The sequence below is a fragment of the Typopeltis vanoorti genome, chromosome 10, assembly GCF_054136105.1.
Source record: "Typopeltis vanoorti isolate ZY-2024b chromosome 10, IOZ_Tvanoo_1.0, whole genome shotgun sequence".
Taxonomy (NCBI): domain Eukaryota; kingdom Metazoa; phylum Arthropoda; class Arachnida; order Uropygi; family Thelyphonidae; genus Typopeltis; species Typopeltis vanoorti.
Genome location: NC_143558.1, coordinates 87,952,101 through 87,974,270, shown reverse-complemented (window position 1 = coordinate 87,974,270; position 22,170 = coordinate 87,952,101). Strand labels below are relative to the sequence as shown.

The following is a 22,170-nucleotide window of genomic DNA, read 5'->3' as shown; positions in this document are numbered from 1 at the left end:
CTTTCCTCAAAAGGAAAAAGCTGGTTTGTAATAAACCAATGCAGTGGTATAGAATGTAGCAACATCATTAGAAACATTAACATAGAGACAGAAGGGCAGAAACAAGCAGAAGAAAGAAATTTTAAGATAAGAATACAGCAGCACTTAGCAGATAGCCATTCAGCTGCATTCTTCAATAGATAATTCACAAAATTTCACAAAGAAAGGCCTATCACTCAAATCTTCATTGATGGAGAAGACATGTCAAACACTCAAGACATCCTTGACTCTCCTTTCAAAAACACTACAAAATGTTTGAAGACAATAGTACCATTGGAAATTATAACTTTTGGAACATTAATCCCAAACCAGCCATGACATCTATAAATGTCCAGCTAAATCTAGATATGATTCTGTAACACCCGTTGAATAACATGGAAAAGGAGTGCAATTTGGTCTCACTATTTCATCCACCTCGTCCGGTAGGGAGGTTAATGGCTTTCCTGCTCATATCCAAGATGGGCTTGACAGACCCATTACGGCAGTGCTTCCTAAACTTCTGGATGTCAGCCCCCCCCCCCATTGAAAAAATTAAAATATTTCACGGCCCCCTCGAAAAAAAATCATAATATAGACATATATTATTATAATATTTATTGTATTTATATTCAATACAAAACATGCACAGCGAATATTGCAAAAATAAAATGCAAATATTACATTTTTAGCTTCTTAGTTACACATTTGACATGGCACATTATCTCATATTTTTATATAGATAGATATATGGTTATTGTATATTTGCAGTACAAGCACATAAAACGTAAAACCATTAGTAATAAAGAAAGAATTAAAAACATAAAAGAAGTTTAATAACAATTTAACGTGATGGATGTGTCTCAATACTGCTACCAAAAAGTCAGGTGAAATATTTGAAACTGCAATTCTTCGATTTCTGCTTCGAAATGAAACTTATATGAATAAGCATATATTTACTAATATTCATTAAGCGCTGAAATACGCAGGAAGCAAAATTTGTGAACCTGCACCAATGTGCGATTTTTTTTTCAATAAAATATAAAAAACAACAAAAAAGAAATAATAAATAATAAAAATTAAATACGTTTCTTTTAAGATAAAAAAATCTACTTAGTCTTAAAACATTTTCAATTTGTTTTCATTATTTCACAGCCCCCCTCAACAAAACCTACGGCCCTCCAGGGGGCCGCAGCCCACAGTTTGGGAAGCACTGCATTACAGCATCTGAAGGTTACCACAGCCTATAAAGAATGCCAGACAAGAAAATCCCCAGGATCTGATGGTCTAGGGATAGAATTTTTTCAAGAGGCCTGGGATTTTATTCTTCCCATTCTAGTTACACTATTTAATTCCTTTCTCTCATCAGGACACATGCCAAGTGAATTTGTAGAAGCCATACTGTCCTCATTCCAAAACCTAATAGAGATCACACCTTAATCACCAACTGGAGACCTATTTCTCTATCTAATACTGACTGCAAGATATTTTTGCACATTATCAATAACATGCTCAAAGTGGGAATGAGATAAATAATGCTTCTTCTTTTAGTGACATCTCCTATCAGAGGTCGGCGACCACCTTGGCAAATTTTGAGCAATCCTCAGCCACTCTGAGCAGTCTCTCAGAGTTCATGCCAGTCCACTGTCTGCCAGTCAAGATTTTCTGTCTTCCTTGTTCTCTACTTCCATTTATCTTCCCTTTTATAATCAATTGAAGTATCTTATATTTTTCATTATGAAGTAAGTGACCAAGATATGCAATTTTCCTTCTTTTTACGGTATCTAAAAGTTCACATGATTTCCCCATTTGTTCCAGTACTTTAGATTGGACATTTTTGTAGTCCATGGGATTTTTAACATTCATCTGTATAACCACATCTCAAAGGCTTCAAGTCTTTTTATTGATGTTGTCTTCAAGGTCCAAGTTTCTGCACCATACAGCAATACAGACCATACATAGCATTTAACCATGTGTACTCTAAATTTAAACTGCGGTTACAGTGTTGATTTCATCAAGAGAAAATTTTTTCTTGCCATTTCAATTCTTTATTTCCATTTCTGGATTGCAATCTTCATTTAACCAGCATCTGAGATATTTCAATTTTGCCACTCTTTCTATTTGTTTTCCATTTAAAGAAAGTGCTGAATTAAGAATTGGTTTCTTGCTTATGACCATGAATTTAGTTTTGGTGATATTTATTTTTAATCCCATTTTTTCACCCGCTTCATTCACTAGTTCCAGAAGATTTTGAAGATCCTGAATATTGTCAGCCAGGAGAGCTGTGTCATCAGCATATCGGATGTTACTGATGATTTCACCATTTACATTAATCCCTTCCTTTCTTCTTATTAACACCAGGGCGCTCACATCCGATTGGACAGATACATGCAAAATATTAAATATAAATATTCTTACACAATTCAGTGTATAGCTTGGAGGTCATGAGTAGCTGTGCATTCGTATGTTGCGAGTGATATTCCGCACTTTTTTTGCTGTCAGTTTGGTTTAACGCATGTCATGTAAAGGTTTGTGATATTTGACAGTAAACTGTAAATGAGAGATCCTGTGATCTCCGATGTCAGTATACTATGGTTTTTTTTTTTTTTTTTATTTATTTATTCTTTGTTCAATAATTTCTAGATTGTAGCTGAAAATAAATAAACCATCATGTATTACTGAAACAGAGAGCCAAAGGCTTATTTCTGTCATGCATGACCTCTAGGTGATGTGCTTTGCATTTATGGAATACTAAGGAAGTGGTCTGGAGCTTACTCCACCTTTACTATGAGTTGCCCATAAGTGTACTAATGCTTGCATCTGCCAAAACTTTTAGTTTCTATATATTCGACACGAAACTCTTGTAGTTTCTATATTCGGCTATGAAATAATGTTGGATTCAATATTTATCAAACATGTCCTCTAGGAGATGTTCATTATGTTTATGAAAAATACTAAGGAGATGTTCGTTACGTTTATGAAAAAAATAAGGAAAGTGTCTGTAGCTTACGCCACCTTTACTACGAGTTGTCCATAAGTGTACTAATGCTTGCATCTGCCGAAACTTTTAGTTTCTATATATTCAACACGAAACCCTTGTAGTTTCTATATTCAGCTATGAAAAAATGTTGGATTTAATATTCACTTAATTCGTACCATCATGTACTATATTTGCAGTGTTTTTTCTTTATGTTTTATTGCATTTTAGAACATACTAGTAATGAATGTATCTCTCAGATATACCATGTCGTAATGCTGCAAAATTACTGCTGTGAGCTCCCAAGTGTTAAGACTTTTTGAAATATGGCTTCTGAGTATATGTTAATAAGAAGAGGTGACAGCACACATCCTTGCCTTACTCCTTGTTTGATGTTAATGGAGTCTGTAATAATGTCATCAACTTGAACAGATGCCTTTTGGTTCCAATATAAGTTTTTGATGATCCTGAAAGTCGATGAAGCAAATGAATATTTCCTTGTTCTGGTCAATACATTTTTGGAATAAGATTTGAGAACAGAAAAGAGCCTCTCTTGTTCGCAAACCGTTTCTAAAGCCAAATTGGGTATCACTGATGGTGTCTTCACATTTTCTGTATATTCTTTCTTGAATTATTTTCAGAAACATTTTGAAAACATGACTCATTAGGCTGATCATTCTATAGTCATTACAAGTTTTTGCATTTGCTTTTTTAAGTAGCACGATGAAGGTCGATTGTAACCAGTCTTGAGGGATTATGCCTGTATCGTAGATCTTATTAAATAGCTTTAGCTAATATATTAATGTTGTCACCTTCTAATAACTTCACTATTTCTTCTGGTATTCTATCTGGGCCTAAGGCTTTACCATTTTGAGCTGAGTTTAGTGCACATTCTACCACTGATCTAAGAATGCATGGACCTTCCTTCCATATGTTCATAAGTATTTTCTGGGTTTGTCTATTATCAGTAAACAGTTCTTCTACATATTTCATCCATGCTTGTATTTTATCATCCTTTTCAGATAGTATTTTTCCCTTTTTGTTTCAAAAGATACATAGTTGTTTTTTCTTAAATATACCTTGTCTCTTTCAGCTTTTTGTGTAGATTAGAACTGTCGTGCTTTTTCTGTAGAAATTCTATTTCTTTACATTTTTTATCATCCAGATTTCTTTTACTTCTTTGATCTTGTCTTTAATAATTTTCTGAATCTCTTTATATTTTGTTGGACTATGATTTTTATATGATCTGTGTTGATCTATGAAAGAACATCAGTTATCCAATATTTCTTTTTTACTGCTCTACTCTATTAGGACACAAGGTATTGGTACGTTTCTCTATGAAGACAGATTTTAATTTGTCCCATGATTTATCAACCCTCATGATGTCATCATTCTTGATAAGTGCTAGCTCTTGATTCAGATCTTGACTCAATTTATTTCTCATCTCTGGGTTTTTTAATTTTCTTAAATCAAACCTTTTTTGTTGATGTTTCTTAAGTATAGCTTTCAGTCTAAGTTGTAACTCTGCCACCAGTAGATGACGATCAGAAGCAATATCTGCACTAGGATAGGTTTTTGTACTCTTTATAGAACTTCGAAATCATTGATTAATTAGCAAGTAATCAAATGATTAATTAGCAAGATAAATAATTAAAAAATTTAATCTATTTCTGCTATGTGATCTAACCTGCTTAGTTAACACAAAAAAACAGTCGATGGCAGTGCTATCAGTAGACCTTACTCAAGCATTTGATAATGTCCGGCATCCTTTTCTGTTCCATATCCTCCAACAAATTGGTGTAGGTAAAAAGCTGCTATCTGTTATCAAAGGAGCCCATGCCAATTCAACTACCCACCTCCTAGTTAATGGGTTGCTGTCAGATCCAGTAAAAATTCGAAAAGGAGTCAAGAAAGGTTGCCTTCTCAGTCCACTACTCTTTGCATTGGAAAATGGGGCCACTCTCCTTTTCTCGAAAGTCATAGTACTCAAAACCATAATCTTTCCTGCTTAGGTGTACATAATAAATATTACAGACATCACAGAAGCTAAAGAAAAGCAATTATATAGTAAACCTGTGCAATTTTTTTTGGTCCAGCCGATACTAAGAAGTTAAAAAGGAATTTCTTCAACTATCAAAAAAGCATGGAAGATTTGGATTTCCAGTCTTAAAGCATCAAAAATCCATAAAATATTGCAGACTAATCACAAATGTGCAGACCTCCTCCTGTACTACTTGGTTTTTCATCTTCCCCTGTTTGGAGTTAATGATTATAAAATACTACAACACTCTGTGCTTAACTTTAAGACTGCTAAAAGACTCTGGAATTGACATTCTTTCCATTAAAAAAAAGTAAAATTTGGTATAAAGAAATCTTTAACCTCTTTCACCACAAAGTTCCACAGCTGGGTACAGACAACAATACTTTGTTTCATAACTTGTTGAAGTTCCAAGGATACCCTAATAGGAGGGATCTTGCTTGAAGAATTGCATATGGCCGCCTTCCAGTCAATACAATCAAATGGAGATACTTTAACATCGGAGAACCAATCTGTGACATTTGTTACTAATTGAAACAGTAGAACATGAATTCTATAGCTACCTACTCTTGGCCTACATACTTGGAACAGATTATGTAATGTGTTGGGCATTCCATTGCTTACAAGAGAACAGGTTATATTTTTGCAATACCCACCACCTGTCAGCAATGGGAAGAGAATTTTGATTTTTATAATTAATAAATTAAAATACCATTTATGGAAGGTTAGAAAGAAACATGGATTTGAAAACCAGCAATATAACATCCAATTGCTTTATAATATTGTATTGTGGAAATTTTATTGTTCAGTCAGACAATTTTTGTATTTAGAAAGAAGCATTCTAAGAGATATAACTAGACGGTGTAGACCGCCCACATTATGCAATATTCACCAGGGGAAGATAAAATTCTATCTATTCTTGCTATGAGAGGTTTTTTTAAATAATTCCATCCTCTTAATTCAATGTGGTCTTATAGTCAATTGCAGGGATAACTGGAGAGCAATCCATGGCAGAGAAGGCCAACTCAAGGCAGTTAACCCTGATGGGGCTAACCATCTGGATATCAGTCATCTTTGCATTTTAGTTTCCATTGGTCTTTTGTTGTTCATCTATATGAGATTGGTGAAAAAGGGAAACATAAAGGAAAAGATAGCTTTTGGCTATATCATGATATAAACAAGCTGAGACCTTTTCTCTGTCTCTTATGCTATCTGTCTATCCTTTCTTTCTCTTAATACTATCAGGCTCTATTGCACTCCTATACTAACTACTCTAGGCCCATGATGAGCAACCTTTACTTTTTCACCTCAATAAAGGTTGAAACTGGTCTGGGTGGCAGCCCTTCCCATAACGCATAGCATTATGATATACCAAGGCAATTGATGTGAAGTCATTAGCTTCTATATATAAGTAGCAGAGTCGTGAAATGCCTTCACGTGCAAACTCTGTTTGCTTACACTTGGATAAAGGATGAAACCAAAAATATTATTTCTTGGCATTTTTAATTTATAGTATAGCGAAGTGGGAAAAAAACAAAACTTTCAACATTGAACAGATCTACATATCTTAACAAGATTGATGGTTTAAGGGGGACTAAATCTATGGCTCATTTCACAAGTATTTTTTTCATGTAAAAATTGGCAAGTGAGGATTGGGGGGGGGGGGGAGAACCCGTAGTGGTTCCCTCTATCTGTTAATAAACTTTGTTCATCCAAGAAAAATATCCAGAATTGATGGCAAAGGAAAAGAGATCTATAATACGAGGAGGAAAAACGTTTTTTAAGATTTAAGGTGTCATGCTACATCAAATATCATTCTTAATTAAATAGCAAAAAATTTCACATAAATCAAGGAATAAGGCAAGGAGACACCATTTCTTCCAAACTCTTCACACTAACACTGGAATATATGACGAGGAATTAAGAAGAAAAGGAATGGGATGGACAGCTTTTGGAAAATTGAAGAGATTTTTAAACAGCAAAATAAAACCTGAGCATAGAGCAAGACAGTTCACAACCAATGTGTATTGCCTGTTATGACATATAGAGCAGAAACCTGGTCAATCAAAAAGGAAATAATAGATAAAATGCAAAAAACAGAAAGAAGAAAACAAAGATGTATGCTAAACATAAGACTAACAGATAAAATCAAAAATGAAGAAATAAGAGTTAAAACAAAATTTTTAGATCTTGGAGAAAACATACTTTGAAAGAAATGGAAATGGTTGGGACATAACACGATTCAAGGACAACAGATGGACAAAAGTTATACTGGAGTGGTGGCCATATGAAGGTAAAAGATCAGGTGGAAGACCTAAAAGATGGTCAGATGATATAAGAAAAACAATTAGAACTCTTTGCACCAACAAGCTCAGGATAGAAACAGATGGAGAAAACTGGGAGACAACACATATAGAGGAGTAGCTATAAAAAGGCTTAAAAGAAGAAGGTGTCTTTAAGGGGAATATTAGTAAACAGTGAGGTGATGTCAAATTCCCTCCAAAGGCATGCCAGTTGGGCCACTAGGAGTATGCCATTTTTTTGAAGTCAACCTAGTGTGTTAATTTGTGCCTGTGTGCAGGTGCTTATCATATCTTTATTTTAGGAAATGGCCCTGTTGACCAGTGTGAAAGATCCTTTCACACTGGTCCTTTAACATGCTGGTAATTATCCTTTAACATGTTGTTTCTTCTTTGAAGTAAAAACATGAATTATATTAATATATCTGGTCATATACATAAAAATTAAATACCTCTAAAACCTGGAGCAAACATGAAATTCCAACAATTCCCACAAAAAAAAAATGGACTGCATTCCAAAAAGAAATACTTAAAAACCTGGAATCAAAAGCTAGACAAGTTACAGTAAATGAAGAAGAGCTAAATCACCTGATTTGCTGATTATTTTGATCTTTTAGATAACTTAGCAGAAAAACTTCAAGAAATGATTGATGAGCTGAATACAGAAAGCAAGAAAATAAAAGTTTAAATTTTAATATTGAAAGAGTACTGATGAAAACCAGGAAAATCAATGCAGTAATTGTCTATTTTGAACAAAAGATTAGAGAGAGAGAGAAACAGTGAGGAGGTAGTTCTACAAAGAATTCAACTTAGTTGGGCAGGACTTGGAAAACACTGAAATATCCAAATGGCCCCAATCTGTTATAAAATAATAATATTTGATAACTACTGAAATATTTCAGCAAATTAAAATGCAAATAGACATTAAATAAAAACAATGAAACACTTCTGATAAGGGCATAAAATTTTAATCCAACTCTCTCTATGTTCACTGGGCATATGGTCACTCTGATGTTCGGTCATGCGCCACACCAGGCTTCTCCATGTAGTCCTGTTGTTTGCTTTTCTGGCAGCCTCAACTCTCTGAAGATCAGTCACTCCACACACACACACACACCATCCATCCATCCATCTCACTGATGGTCAATCCCTTCCTCTTTTTCCAGGAACTTTACCTTCTATTACTGTTCTGAGAAGTCCTCCTACCATCCTTTCTATGTGTCCAAAATATGTTAACTTTCTTTTGTCAATATCCTTAAGGAGTCTTAAAGTTCTACAGATCTTTTCTAATATCCATTCATTTGTACACCTTTTAGTATATGATATCCTCAACAGCCTTCTGTAGCACCACATCTCAAAAGAAGATATTCATTTCTTATCTGACTTTTTTAGGTTCCAAGTCTCACATCTATAAGTCGCTGTTGGAAAAACAACTGCATCCAAAATCCTCAACTGTTTTCCCATGGAGACAGATCCATCCTTCTAGATTTTAGACAGGTCTCTGACTGCTGTTTTAGTCATTCCTAACCTTTTTCTAACCTCTTCTGAACAGCAATTCTTCACATTAATAAAAAATCCTAGGTACTTGCTGACTTGCTCAATTCTTTCTCCATTAAGGTACACTTGTTTCTCAAGAGCTTCTCTGTTTATATTTCCTTTGAGAACCATAATTTTTGTCTTGCTAAGATTGAGTTGAAGCCCTCTGCTATTACTGATCTTGTTAACTTTGTCAAGAATTAGTCCTAGTTCTTCCATGTCATTACAAAGGAGCACTGTATCATCAGCATACCTCAGATTACTGATCAATCTACCTCTTATCCTAATTCCTGTCCTGAGCTCATCCAATGCTTCATGCATTATGTTCTCCACATATATACTAAACAAGTGAGGAGAAAGTAAACTCCTTTTCCAACTTGAGGCCAGTCAGTCAATCCAACACCTTTTCTTACTGTGGCTTCTTGCTCCCAATAAAGTTGGCTATCAACTTGATAGTGTGTTGAGGAAAACCCATTCTTTTCATTACTTCCCACAGTTTCACATGCTCAACACAGTCAAAAGCTTTAAAGTAGTCTAAGGCAAAGGATCTGATCTCTGGTGTCCTTACCTTTCCTAAAACCTGCTAAATCCAGCTAACAAGAGTTTTTTCAATATTAATTCCAAAAAATTAAACAAGCATACATAACATGCCCAATGAATCAATAACAAAAATGTGTCAGTTTCATGTGAAAAATGCATAGTAGCATAGTCCAAACTGCTCTCAAATGTTTTGATGCACATTTAAAAATAAAATAATTAAACTAAAAAACTTAACTAGGACAAGCTGTGTGGTCTATTCACACTAGTGCAATGTAGCAATTCAGAGTTTTCTTTCTACTACCATTCCATAAGAAAATGGCTTATACAGGAAACATGAACTAAGACTTATATGCTGGTTTACACTTAATATTAGGTTTAATGGAAGAAAAATAGCACAAAGAAATGTTAAACATAGGTTTAATACTGTAGTTCTTGCAAGCTGTTATATGGAAAAACACTCCGGGATATGCCAACATCTATCTTGAAGAAGACAAATACATTCCCGCCACAACTACGAGGGTGGTCTGAAAAGTTCTCGGCCTCGACCATAGATGGCAACATTATTGGCACAATTTTTTTTTTTTCCTAAGTTGGTACATCTGTCATAAGCATCCATGTGAAATTGCAAGTCATTCTATCAAGTAGTTTGTTTTATACAGCTGTCTGAAGCAAAAGTGTTGTATGTATCCTTTGAAATGGATAAAATTGAGTATCGTGTGCTTATAAAATTCTTTGTAAAAGAAGGTTTAACGGCAAAAGTAGTTCATTCAAAGTTCATAAAAGTTTATGGGCACTCCACTCCTTCATTTTTGACAATTAAGAAATAGGCCACTAAGTTTAAAAGTGGCCATTCCAGCTTTGAAGATGATCCATGAAGGACATCCAAAAAGTGTAACAACATCAGAAATCATTGATCAAGTGCATGATATGGTATTGGATGACTGGTGAGTCAAAGTGCACGAAATTGCTGAGACTATAGGCATTTCAAAAGAACACGTAGGATAGATTTTTGCATTTGCTCACAGCAGATCAAAAACGCACTCACATGAAATTCTCTGAACAGTGCTTGAAGTATTTTAACAAGAATAAAACTGATTTTGTGCATTGATTTATTACTATGGATGAGACTTGGATTCACCATTATATGCCAGAATCTAAACAGCAGTCAAAACAGTGGACAGAAGTCGGTTGTTCAGCGGCAAAGACAGTTCCATCAGCAGGAAAGGTCATGGCATCAGCGTTTTGGGATGCTAAATGCCTTTTGTTTATTAATATCTTGAAAAGGCTAAAACAATAACCGGGGAATATTATTCCGATCTTTTAATGAGACTAGACAAAAAAATTTTCGAGAAAAGACATCCTGGTTTGCAGAAGGAAAAAAAAAAGCACCTTTCATCAGGACAATGCACCAGCCACACAAAGGTGTTTTGGTAATGGGAAAATTAAGGGATCTGCACTATGAATTGTTGGAACATCCACCCTATTCCCCAGATTTGGCTCCCTCTGATTTCTCTCTCTTCCCAAAACTAAAACTCTTCTTCGCTGGTCAGCATTTTTCCTCAAATCAAGATGTGATTGCTGCTGTAGAGGGGTATTTTGCAGATCTTGCTGAGAACCACTACAGGGATGGGATAATGGCGCTGTAGCATCGCTGGAATATGATGAAAAATAAAAATAATTTTGAAATGGCAACACTATCATCACAATTTTTTTTTTCTTTCTAAGTTGGTACATCTGTCATAAGCATCCATGTGAAATTGCAAGTTATTCTATCAAGTAGTTTGTTTTATACAGCTGTCTGAAGCAAAAGTGTTGTCTGTATTCCTTGAAACGGATAAAACTGATTATCGTGTGATTATTAAGTAAAATTGATATTATAAATTTGTTTTTTCATTGTTAGGCTGAGAACATTTCAGACCACCCTCGTATGTTCATTTGATTGCACAGTTCTCCCCCCCTCCTCTAATATGCCTTGTATAACTTGTACAGAATCAAACGAAAATACTATGCTTCATCACAGGAGATTTAAAAATCCAGACCAATTAAAAAAAAATATGGTTGTGTTATACTTCCAAAGATTTGGGAAACATTAATTCTTAAACCTCCTGCCACACACACTGTCCTAGCCACCAGCAGCCCATACAGTATGTTCCTTTTAGGACTTTAGTCTACCATCTTCCACTTATTGTGTTTCTGTGTACATTATTACAATTTCGATATTGTATCCCAGAAGGTGTCTGTGGCAGAGACGAAATCTCAGAACTATTAGATTTGTGTTGTTTTCTTTACATAAATTTAGTTATAACTTTTACATATGATTTTAGTCTTTTTCCATATAATTCTTTTTTTGTTTGGAGGAGATGGCATGTTCAGCAATTCAAGACTTCCAGCTTGTGGAATTTAATATAGCACAGATGTTCCTCACAACAAATAGCTACAGACCACAGGCACATGAAATGTGATTGACATCACATTTCCTGTAGCCATCACATAGGCTACTTGTAGATAGGTAGATTAAAGGAAGAAATTAAAGGTAGGTTTATTAACTGAACAAAAAAGACACTCTGAGACAGCATAGAGCAGGTTGAACAACGTTACTCTATTTTTTTTTACATTGGACTGACATGTTTTTGTTGTTGAATTATCATCATTGGTTGGATTTTTAATTCAATGCATGTTAAAGATGTAGAAAGTTGTTTTACTTGGTTATAAATTAAACTTGCCCAGAAATTATATACTTGTTTAATCCTTTATTCAAGCATAAACAAATAAACTTTGTTTTTTTTGCTTACGCTTTGTTTTTTGTTTGTGTATGAAGTATCTTCATGACTAGGCTATTTGTAGATAGAGGCTGATGACTTCGCTTTAATTGCCTTAGTATCCAATAATGCAAAGCACACTTCCATTTGTACATGTATGATGATATGCATTATGAAAAAAGCTACTACTCAGACTGGTTTCAACCTTTACCGAGGTCTTATCAGTGGAAGAGATATCAAAGATGAATTAATGCAGAAGTTATATTTCCAATATACAAGTAGTAAAAAGGTGTACCAAATAAAGGCCAAACTGGTCTGGGTTGTGGCCCTTTCCATAATGCATCGTTATGCATGCCTACAAAGAGGTGTGCTTTTCATTATAGAATACTAGGGCAACTGATGTGCAGTCACAGGTGATATATAAGTAGCCAACATGATGATGATACTTCACAGGGCAACTTTAATTTTTGCTTAAACTGAGTTAAATAAGAATAAATTAAACAAGAATATTAGGGAAGTTTAATTTAATTATGCTGAAGATGCCCTTGATACTTAGGCAAATATTTTATGCAGTTAAACTTCTAACCTAATTGTTCCATTGCATTAACCACGCTACCAGCCAAGACGTCAAGATTATCATGGATGTGAAGTGCATATTAAAATTGTATTACCATTGAAATATATGATGGATACGAAGCATACAGGATGCATATTTGATCCATAATGGCCAGTAAGGTGGTTAATTATTATTTGATAGTTACACACTCACAATGATAAATGGAAAAGAAACATGGACTTTAACAAAATCTGACTGCCCGAACAATAATGGAGTGCTCACTGCTTGGTATTACTCTTGAAGATAGAAAGCATAATACCTGGGTTACTGTGGACACAAGTGAAGGTCATTACAACAATCACTAAAAGATTCTAGAAAGCGTAATACCTAAGTTAGCGTGGACACAAGTGAAGGATGTTACAATAATCACTAAAAGATCCAAGTGGCAATGGTCACAGTGTAAAAAAAGCAATACCAAAAAATGGAGCCAGAAAGCAGGTAAGTTTATTAACTGGCAAAAAGCGGTTATGACAGCATAGAGCAGGTCGGACAAGGTTATTCTATTTTGTTTTTAGATGGGACTGACATGTTTTTGTTGGTGATTCATCATCATTGGTCGATTTTTAATTCAATGTATGTTAAAGATGTAGAAAGTTTTTTCACTACCATTACATACAACTAATGCATAGCAAGTCTTCGATGCTGGAAATTATTCACTACATCTTTTTAACATTATTATCTCACAACCAACACCATACAATAACGTAAATGCAGTGATTTATTAAGCTGCTGATATTTCTCTGGATTCAAGCAAGCATATGCAGAGCACAAATCTCATGTGGATTCTTATAGATTGATTATCTTGCTACTGTTTAGAGGAAAAATCAGACCTAGGTATAATAATTAAGCAACTTACTTTATTTAATAATATAGTTAATTAAAGTTAATTTGTATAAGTATATTAAATAAGAAACACATATTTAGGATTAGAATTAAATATTATTTCTAGATATCTCTTTCATCCTCTAAACAACATGAGCCATGTATGATTTGGTTTATTTGGATTCATGGCCAAAGCAACTCTGAGGTCAGTGTATTATGTATGTTAATTGTGTGTCATAATGGTAGGACGGCCAGTGTATTACGTATGTTAACTGTGTTAACTGCTTGTGTTCTAATGGTAGATTTGTAGGATGAAAAACCCTGTCACCTCCACATAATGGCCAAAGCAACTCTGAGGTCAGCGTATTATGGATGTTAATTGCGTGTGTCCTAATGGTAGGAAAGCTAGTGCATTACGTATGCTAACTGCTTGTGTTCTAATGGTAGGTTTGCCCACTTTGTGGTATGAAAAACCATGCCACCTCCATATAAGACTGGCTAACAACATGAGCCAGATCACAAAAGCTATTATTGTAGTGTATAAATCAGAATTCAAGGAGAACTGGCCTACTAGTCCGGAACTCAGGGGGTCGGGCGCTGCAGGCGACAGGGGCAGAAACCCCCTTTTGAGTCTTCAAAATTCAAGGAGAACCAGCCTACCAGTCCGGAACTCGGGCACTGTAGGAGACGGGGGGGGGGGACGAACCCCCTTTGAGTCTTCAACAAAATTCAAGGAGAACCAGCCTACCAGTCCGGAACTCGGGCACTGTAGGAGACGGGGGGGGGGGGGGGGGGGGGACGAACCCCCTTTGAGTCTTCAACAAAATTCAAGGAGAACTAGCCTATTCAAAATAAGCTTAGTAATTTAATGAAATTTACATTTTTGTTAAGATATTTGCTATACCACTTTAGTATTTTAAATTGCTTTCATGATTATATATTAACCTCTTTTATGCCAGGCTCTGTCATGTGAAAGGAGAGTTGTACCTCGAGCAGGACTATATTTTAGTCTTACAATAAAACTTTTATTTTGTTTGTTTTGCATCTATGCAGTAAGGTGTTCACTTCAGTTATTTCTAATTACACTAAATACTCCATTTTTCAATAAACATGGGGGATTGGCGCCGTAGGCACCAGGGGGGCATAGCCCCCTAGTATATATATTTCTTAAGTATTATGTGGTCCTATATCTTGGTAGCTAAAAAGAACTGAGCCGTATTTTTTTATGTATATAACTACTGTGATGGTGCAAAGGCACATTGTAGTCAAAGTGAAGGACTGCTTGATAGAGATGAATTTCATAGGGGTAATAATGTAATACATTCTGTAGCACTATGTGTGCTGCCACTACTATAAAGAATGCCCTTGAAAACTTTATTACTGCAATCACAATATCCTCAAACTGAGAATGATGTATGACGTTTTCTCCTTCAAGACTTTAGTACTGCAAGATGCTTGTCTCATCAGATTTTGTTAACTGGTTTCATATACAGTTGCAAATGTTCTTGATACAGGTTCATACACCATCAGTAATCTTAAAGTATTTTACTGCACAACTACCACTGCAGTAATAGTTACAATTAATGCATTTTGGTAATGTCGACATTGTTATGATAATCCTGATAATTATTATTATTAGACAGGCATCATTAATGAAGTCTGAAGACTCATTGTGGGAACTGACACTAACCATTATTGACAAATTGCCTATCGCACCTCTCCTTAAATCATTCATCTCCCCCCCCTCCATTCTACTCATTCACAACTCTCCAAGCATAAAGATCTAATCCTTACATCTTGCTAAATGCAACTTGCATGTATGCACACTTTCCAGGGATGACCTCTTGTTCTCTGCCACCAACTCTATAAAATTCCTTTAGTTATATGTTTCTATCATATATCCTCTTTTCTGCCTTTAAACTAACTTTGTAATCCACAAACCTTCAGTTTATTCTTGCAAGAGGCACAGTACAAACCAATCACCCTTTGGGTTATTCATCTCTAAATCCTCTCTACCACTCCACATCCACAAGAAACCCAGGTGAACAAATCTGTGAACAAAAATGATATTTATTGATCATCCTGGGCTATTTCCCCTACTTCTGCAATATATTCTTAGTCTCATCAATTTCTCACAGTCCAATTTTATTTATGTAATAGACAGCTTGTAGTTTTTTCATTCCAAAGAGCACAACTTTATATTTTGAACTGACAGTCCTTATTTTTACCCAAACCACCAGTCTGTTTTAGATCATCCCACAGCATACCAGCATATCAACTTAAATGTTGATCTCCTTTTGGTTAAGCATGATCAGCAAATTGGATTTACCTCTTCAAATCATTGCCACATTCATATATATATATATATATATATATATATATATATATACATACACACACAGTGCTTTTTTTTTGGAATGGCATGAAGTAGTGTACCAGCACCACTAAGTGTGACATATGGATGTAGTGCATTTATAAGTCTGTAATATTTAGTATTTTTTACATTTACTTAGTGTTCAAAATAAGCTTAGTAATTTAATGAAATTTACATTTTTGTTAAGATATTTGCTATACTACTTTAGTATTTTAAATTGCTTTCAAGATTATATATTAACCTCTTTTACCAAGCTCTGTCGTGTGAAAGGAAAGTTGTACCTCAAGCAGGACTATATTTTAGTCTTACAATAAAACTTTTATTTTGTTTGTTTTGCAACTAAGCAGTAAGGCGTTCACTTCAGTTATTTCTAATTACACTAAATACTCCAATTTTCAATAAATACAGCATATACTGACTGTGTCTGTGTGCTGTTTTTGATGCTACAATAAAAAATTTACTATGTTTTGGTGGTATCTGTGAAGTATGGTGCTTATAGGGGGAGATATGTTTCACTATGCAGGATAATTCTAAGATCATTCTAATACTAAACTGCCAACATATACCAGATAAACAAACAGAAAGCATTAGACAAATTCTCCTGCCCTGCCTGAAGGGCAAGTACAACACAAGTCAATTTGTCGCTTCCCCTCATGAATGCATTAAGTAAATCATTTAACTAGGTTTAAATCCGACTTTTGCAGATAATATATTCATCTAAGAATAAAAAAAAGTCCTGAACAGTAAAGTAAAAAATGAAAAGGTTTCTTTTTCTCTTCCACAGTTAAGAAATTAAAAACAATGAGAAAATAAGTGCAGAGATAACTACAGAAGCTGTGTTAAAGACTGTTTTTGTTCATGATGGTATCAGCACCCAACAGCAAGGAATAACTAGCTAAGTTGCTGATGATTAAAAAAAAATAATAATAAATAAATAAATAATAATAATAATACTTATGTACAAAGTATAATGCTACATGACCAAAATAAGAGACCTGGATGCAGGGCTGTTGTTAGGGTATATGCCACCCCTACATTCAGGAACACTTGTAATTATTTTAAAGTGTTTTTTAACGGTTGAGATACAATTTTAATGGATTTCACAGCTCTCTAAGCCTCTCTTCTAGACACTGCCTTACTTGTTTAGCGGATTACACCTGCGTTTGGATTTATGTGATTATCACCTCTGAAAGATTATTACTAAATCTATAATAGTACGTTTGTGCCATGGGCAGACAAGGATTTTTTTTTCTATTTTTGTCAATTTTATATATATATATTTTGTAATATTTTATTTATTTTTACATTGTCCAGAAACCCTGCTCTAGAGACTAAACATGGACCTTTTTCAAGCCACTTCAGGCCTCCAATAATTGGGATGGTGGTCTCACAATGGATGATGAAATTTATCTTCGACATCAAAAACATCCATGCCCACAGCAGGATTCGAACCCGCAGCCTGTTGGTTGGAGAGTAGGTATGCTAAGCACTAAACAAACCAGGCCAGCTGATACTTTTTTAGCTTTCTTTTCATATCCTTCAAATCTATAATTTTTCCTACTAGCCAAAACTGTGTGTGTGTGTGTATATATATATATATAAAATACATCATTAGTTATGTCCAAAACGTGTCAGAAGGTATCTCTAGCTCATGGCTAGAAAAGATAACATCAAAGGCCAAATCCATATTATGTCTTCAACTTTTTAATTTGCTTTTTTCAATGAGGATAGTCTGTTATTTTCAGACTGAAATATGTTGCAATTTTATATCAGTATTATCATTAAAAATACGGTCTCATGCTCAGTATGTATATTATTGATTCCTTATGTAACAAGATACCTTTAAAGACCTGTACGGTCCACTAAATAATTTGATATTAAACGAATAGTAATTGTCTACAGCATATTTTATCTCATGGTTTAAAAAAAAAAAAAAAAAAAAAAAAAAAAAAAAAAAAAAACAGTACTGAATAAATACAACAATATATGTTATGTAATAAATGGGTTTATTAAATATATATTTACACGTGATGGTATGTACATCCACAGCTATCAGTGGAATCTTCGTTAAATCATCAACAATGGTAGATTACATGCTTGAAATGAGCATCTTGTCTTTCAAGACAGGTTTCGCAGTGCATACGAAAGTTCTCTGTTATCTTGGAGAACAAGGGTTGGGACATCTGCTGGACATATCTTGTAATTTTATCACTTAGTTAATCAAGGTCTGAAGGTGGGTCATGGTGGAATACCCATTCTTTCAACATACCCCAAATGAAGACATCAAGTGATGTGATTTCAAGAGAACATGAAGGGTATGGGAATTCTGTGAATCTCGAAATGAGCCTCCGAGGGAACTGTTCTAATATAAAGACTCTAGAATCACATCACTATTGGAATACCTATGCCTGAAATGGAATTGTTCTTGTACAACACATCCTAAGCAAATCCCAGGTGAATGGAGCCAACACATTCTCAATGTAGCATTTGCTATTCAAGATCATGGTTAAACTATCCTCTTCAATGAAGTAGGGGCCCAATTATCACATGGCCTGAAGCTGCACATCATGCGATGACTTCCTCGCTGTGAAGAGGTTTCTCTTGGATAAATTCAAGTCTCAAGAAACCTGTAGGTTCATCTGTTTACATAACCACTTAGATGGAAATGTGGTTCATCCGAGAACCAGATATTACAGAGGAAGGATGGATCCTCATATACGCTGGCCAGCATACAGCATAATCCACTGTTGTTAAACGCTGGACCACCTGAATGACATATCAAAAGGCACCTAGCTCCTTAAGGATTCCTGTAGTGACCGCCTCGGTATCCCAAGTTTTACTGCTGTTTGGCATCGACTGCATTTCAGAGACTGTAATACTTGCTCCAGCACACATCTGTAATTCTCATTTGTGGTAACAGTTTGTGGCTCCCCCAAATAACCTCTGAATTGTGGCAGACAACTCCCAGTACTTCCCAGTACAATGATGACACTATTGCTTAGGGCACGCTTATGGAAACAACAAACAAACTACACACATGTCAAGGCTTAGACCATTTGCTCTACCAATTCTGTATGAAAGAAAATAATGCTCAACAATAAACATCTTTTATTCCAACATCAACACCATTGCTAAAGCTAAACGTAATGGCATAGACTCTACATGTGCTCTTCTAATAATCTGCATGCAGTAGAACGGCATATCTCATAGCACGTGTACTGAAAGGGAGTGTCAAAATTCAGCACAGTTTTTTTTGTGCCATACGATACTTATAAAAATATCTTTAGAACAAATCATCCTTCCACTTAACAAAATGAAAAGAAAAGGATTAGGATATATACCTATAGGAGCTGTACACTAAACAAAATAAAAAGGATTTTGATGAAAGACAAATGCAATATGCTTGATTAACACATAATGCAGGTGTTTAAGAATGTCATACTATGATATTCTTAAGCTCCTGGAAATGCTACTCATAAATATCATACATATGTACATATAAAACAGCATGAAACATGGAAAAGTACAAGGAAATAATAACATTCATAAATACTGAAAACAAATAAAAAGGACAAAATAAATGGGAGGAAAAAGGAATAAAGGAGGAAATGCAGAATAAGCAGCAGTAACTAAGGCCATGAGGCCAGTGTATTATGTGTATTTAACTGTATGTGTGTTCTTGCCAATTTGCCTGTTTTTACAGAATGAAAAAACCATGATATCTCTATATGAAACTACATTTCAACCAAACAAGCCTATATAAACAGTATACTGTTCAAGAGAGGGAGAAAAGCCAGCCTGGCTGGCCGAGTGGTTTGTGTATCCGCTCTCCAGCCAAAAGGCTGCGCATTCGCATCCCACTGTAGGCATGGATGCTTGTGATTGTCTGTGGAAATACTAGTGGTGGTGGTTGGCGGTAGATGCCGTTGGTGTAGTTGTGATCAATTGGTGGATTGAGTGGTGGAGACAGAGTTGTACAGCAGGTGACCTACCTCGATGAGTCTTTGGACTCCTTGGAGGTGTCAAATAATAATAATAATAATAATAATAATAATAATAAAAAGACCGCGCAGTTAGCCCAGTGGCTATGCGTTTCGCAACCATATGCCTGGAGGAGGAGTGTCCTAGTTTCAATTCCTGTTGACGACGCGAGGAGCTTAAGGATCTTCCTCAGCCACAGCCAAGTTAGCCGGTCTTGGGCATGGACAGCAGGGTTTTTTCCACCAGTTTATCTGGGGTTTTTCATCCAAGCAGGCAAACCGGTCCAGTGAACACATGCGGATTACAGTCAGCAATACTGACCTAGCCATAGGTCTGATTCTTCAGCTATGCCGGTTCCAGAGCCTGGATAAAATTTGGGGGGGACTGAGATGGTGCCGTACCACCCCGTAAAGGGAACTCACGGTCACGTATCATCATACGATTATTATTATTATTATTAATAAAAAGAGCTTAAACCTGAAAATACTAGAATGAAGCACATATGCAACATAAATCTCTTTCCTGTGTTTACTTTCATAAGAAGTAAATTTCTTTCTAAAGTTCTGGTTTCCCAGTTTTAAGAAACATATTTTTAAAATAATAAAGTTGCAATCTCACCATTAATCCATAATATTGGGGAAAAAAAAAAGCATGAAGGTCATAATATAAAGAGAAGACAAAGCATCTAATATCTTGTCATATGCAGTAGTTAAAAAAAATATATTTCAAAAAGCATACTGGAATTAAATTCAAGTAGGTTTAATGTCAACAATTAATTAATGTCCCAATTTTACTTGTTTTTCAAATAAAATGCAGTATTAATAAATACATTTTCTTAATTAAATTAAGGGGATATTAGATCCCACATTGTTTTCAAACCAAATAAGAAACTCAAAGATTGGAATCAAAGAGTTTCATGCCGAATATAGTATAAAAAACTATAACAGTATCGGCGAATACTAGCGTGAGCTAAATGCAAGTAGTCCTAGAACGTAGTACAAACACGGGCAACTCGTTGCAAAAGTGGGGAAAGTTCTGATCGCTATTCTTGATATTTTCCATAATGTAAAAACACGTTTCCTAGGAAATGTGTGCTGTTATTACATTATGGTAGGGAGGTCACTACCCAGACCGGTTTCAGCCTTTTTTGAGGCTTCATCAGTGAGTAGCTAGACCAAATTAATACCAAAGGGTATAGCGAAAAGAACTTATATACTCTGCTATACGAGTTGTCCAAAAAAGTGCACCTATTAAGTTACTTAAAATATAAAGGGCCAACAGGCTTCATTTCGGTGATATAAACATTAATTAAATTAAGGGAATATTAGATCCCACATTGTTTTAAAACCGAATAAGAAACTCAAAGATTGGAATCAGAGAGTTTCATGCCGAGTTACATTTAGTTGTCCATAGTACAAACTTGTATTTAGTTACCCGTAGAAAAAATACTTGTATTTAGTTGCCCATAGTACAAACACGGGCAACTCATGTTTGTACTACGGGAAAATACCAAGAATAGCAATCAAAACTTTCCCCACCTTTGCAACGAGTTGCCTGTGTTTGTACTATGTTCTAGGACTACTTGCATTTAGCTCATGCTGGTATTCGCCGATACTTTTATAGTTTTTTATACTATATTCGGCATGAAACTCTCTGATTCCAATCTTTGAGTTTCTTATTCGGTTTTAAAAAATTGTGGGATCTAATATCCCCTTAATTTAATTAATGTTTATATCGCCAAAATGAGTTGGCTCTTTATATTTTAAGTAACTTAATGGGTGCACCTTTTTGGACAACTCGTATAGCAGAGTATATAAGTTCTTTTCCCTATACCCTTTGGTATTAATTTGGTCTAGCTACTCACTGATGAAGCCTCAAAAAAGGCTGAAACTGGTCTGGATAGTGACCTCCCTACCATAATGTAATAACAGCATACATTTCCTAGGAAATGTGTTTTTACATTATGGAAAATACCAAGAGTAGTGATCAGAACTTTCCCCACCTTTGCAATGAGTTGCCCGTGTTTATACTACGTTCTAGGACTACTTGCATTTAGCTCACGCTAGTATTCGCCGATACTGTTATAGTTTTTTATACTATATTCGACATGAAACTCTCCGATTCCAATCTTTGAGGTTTCTTATTCGGTTTTAAAACAATGTGGGATCTAATATCCCCTTAATTTAATTAATGTTCATATCACTGAAATGAA

The 22,170-nt window shown here is 35.1% G+C and overlaps 1 protein-coding gene across 3 annotated transcripts in view; it reads right to left on the bottom strand.

Annotated features, from left to right (window-relative positions):
• The window catches only part of Parp1 (Poly-(ADP-ribose) polymerase), a 583,272-nt gene that overhangs the window by 106,308 nt on the left and 454,794 nt on the right, over positions 1-22,170 (bottom strand). The window lies entirely within an intron of this gene.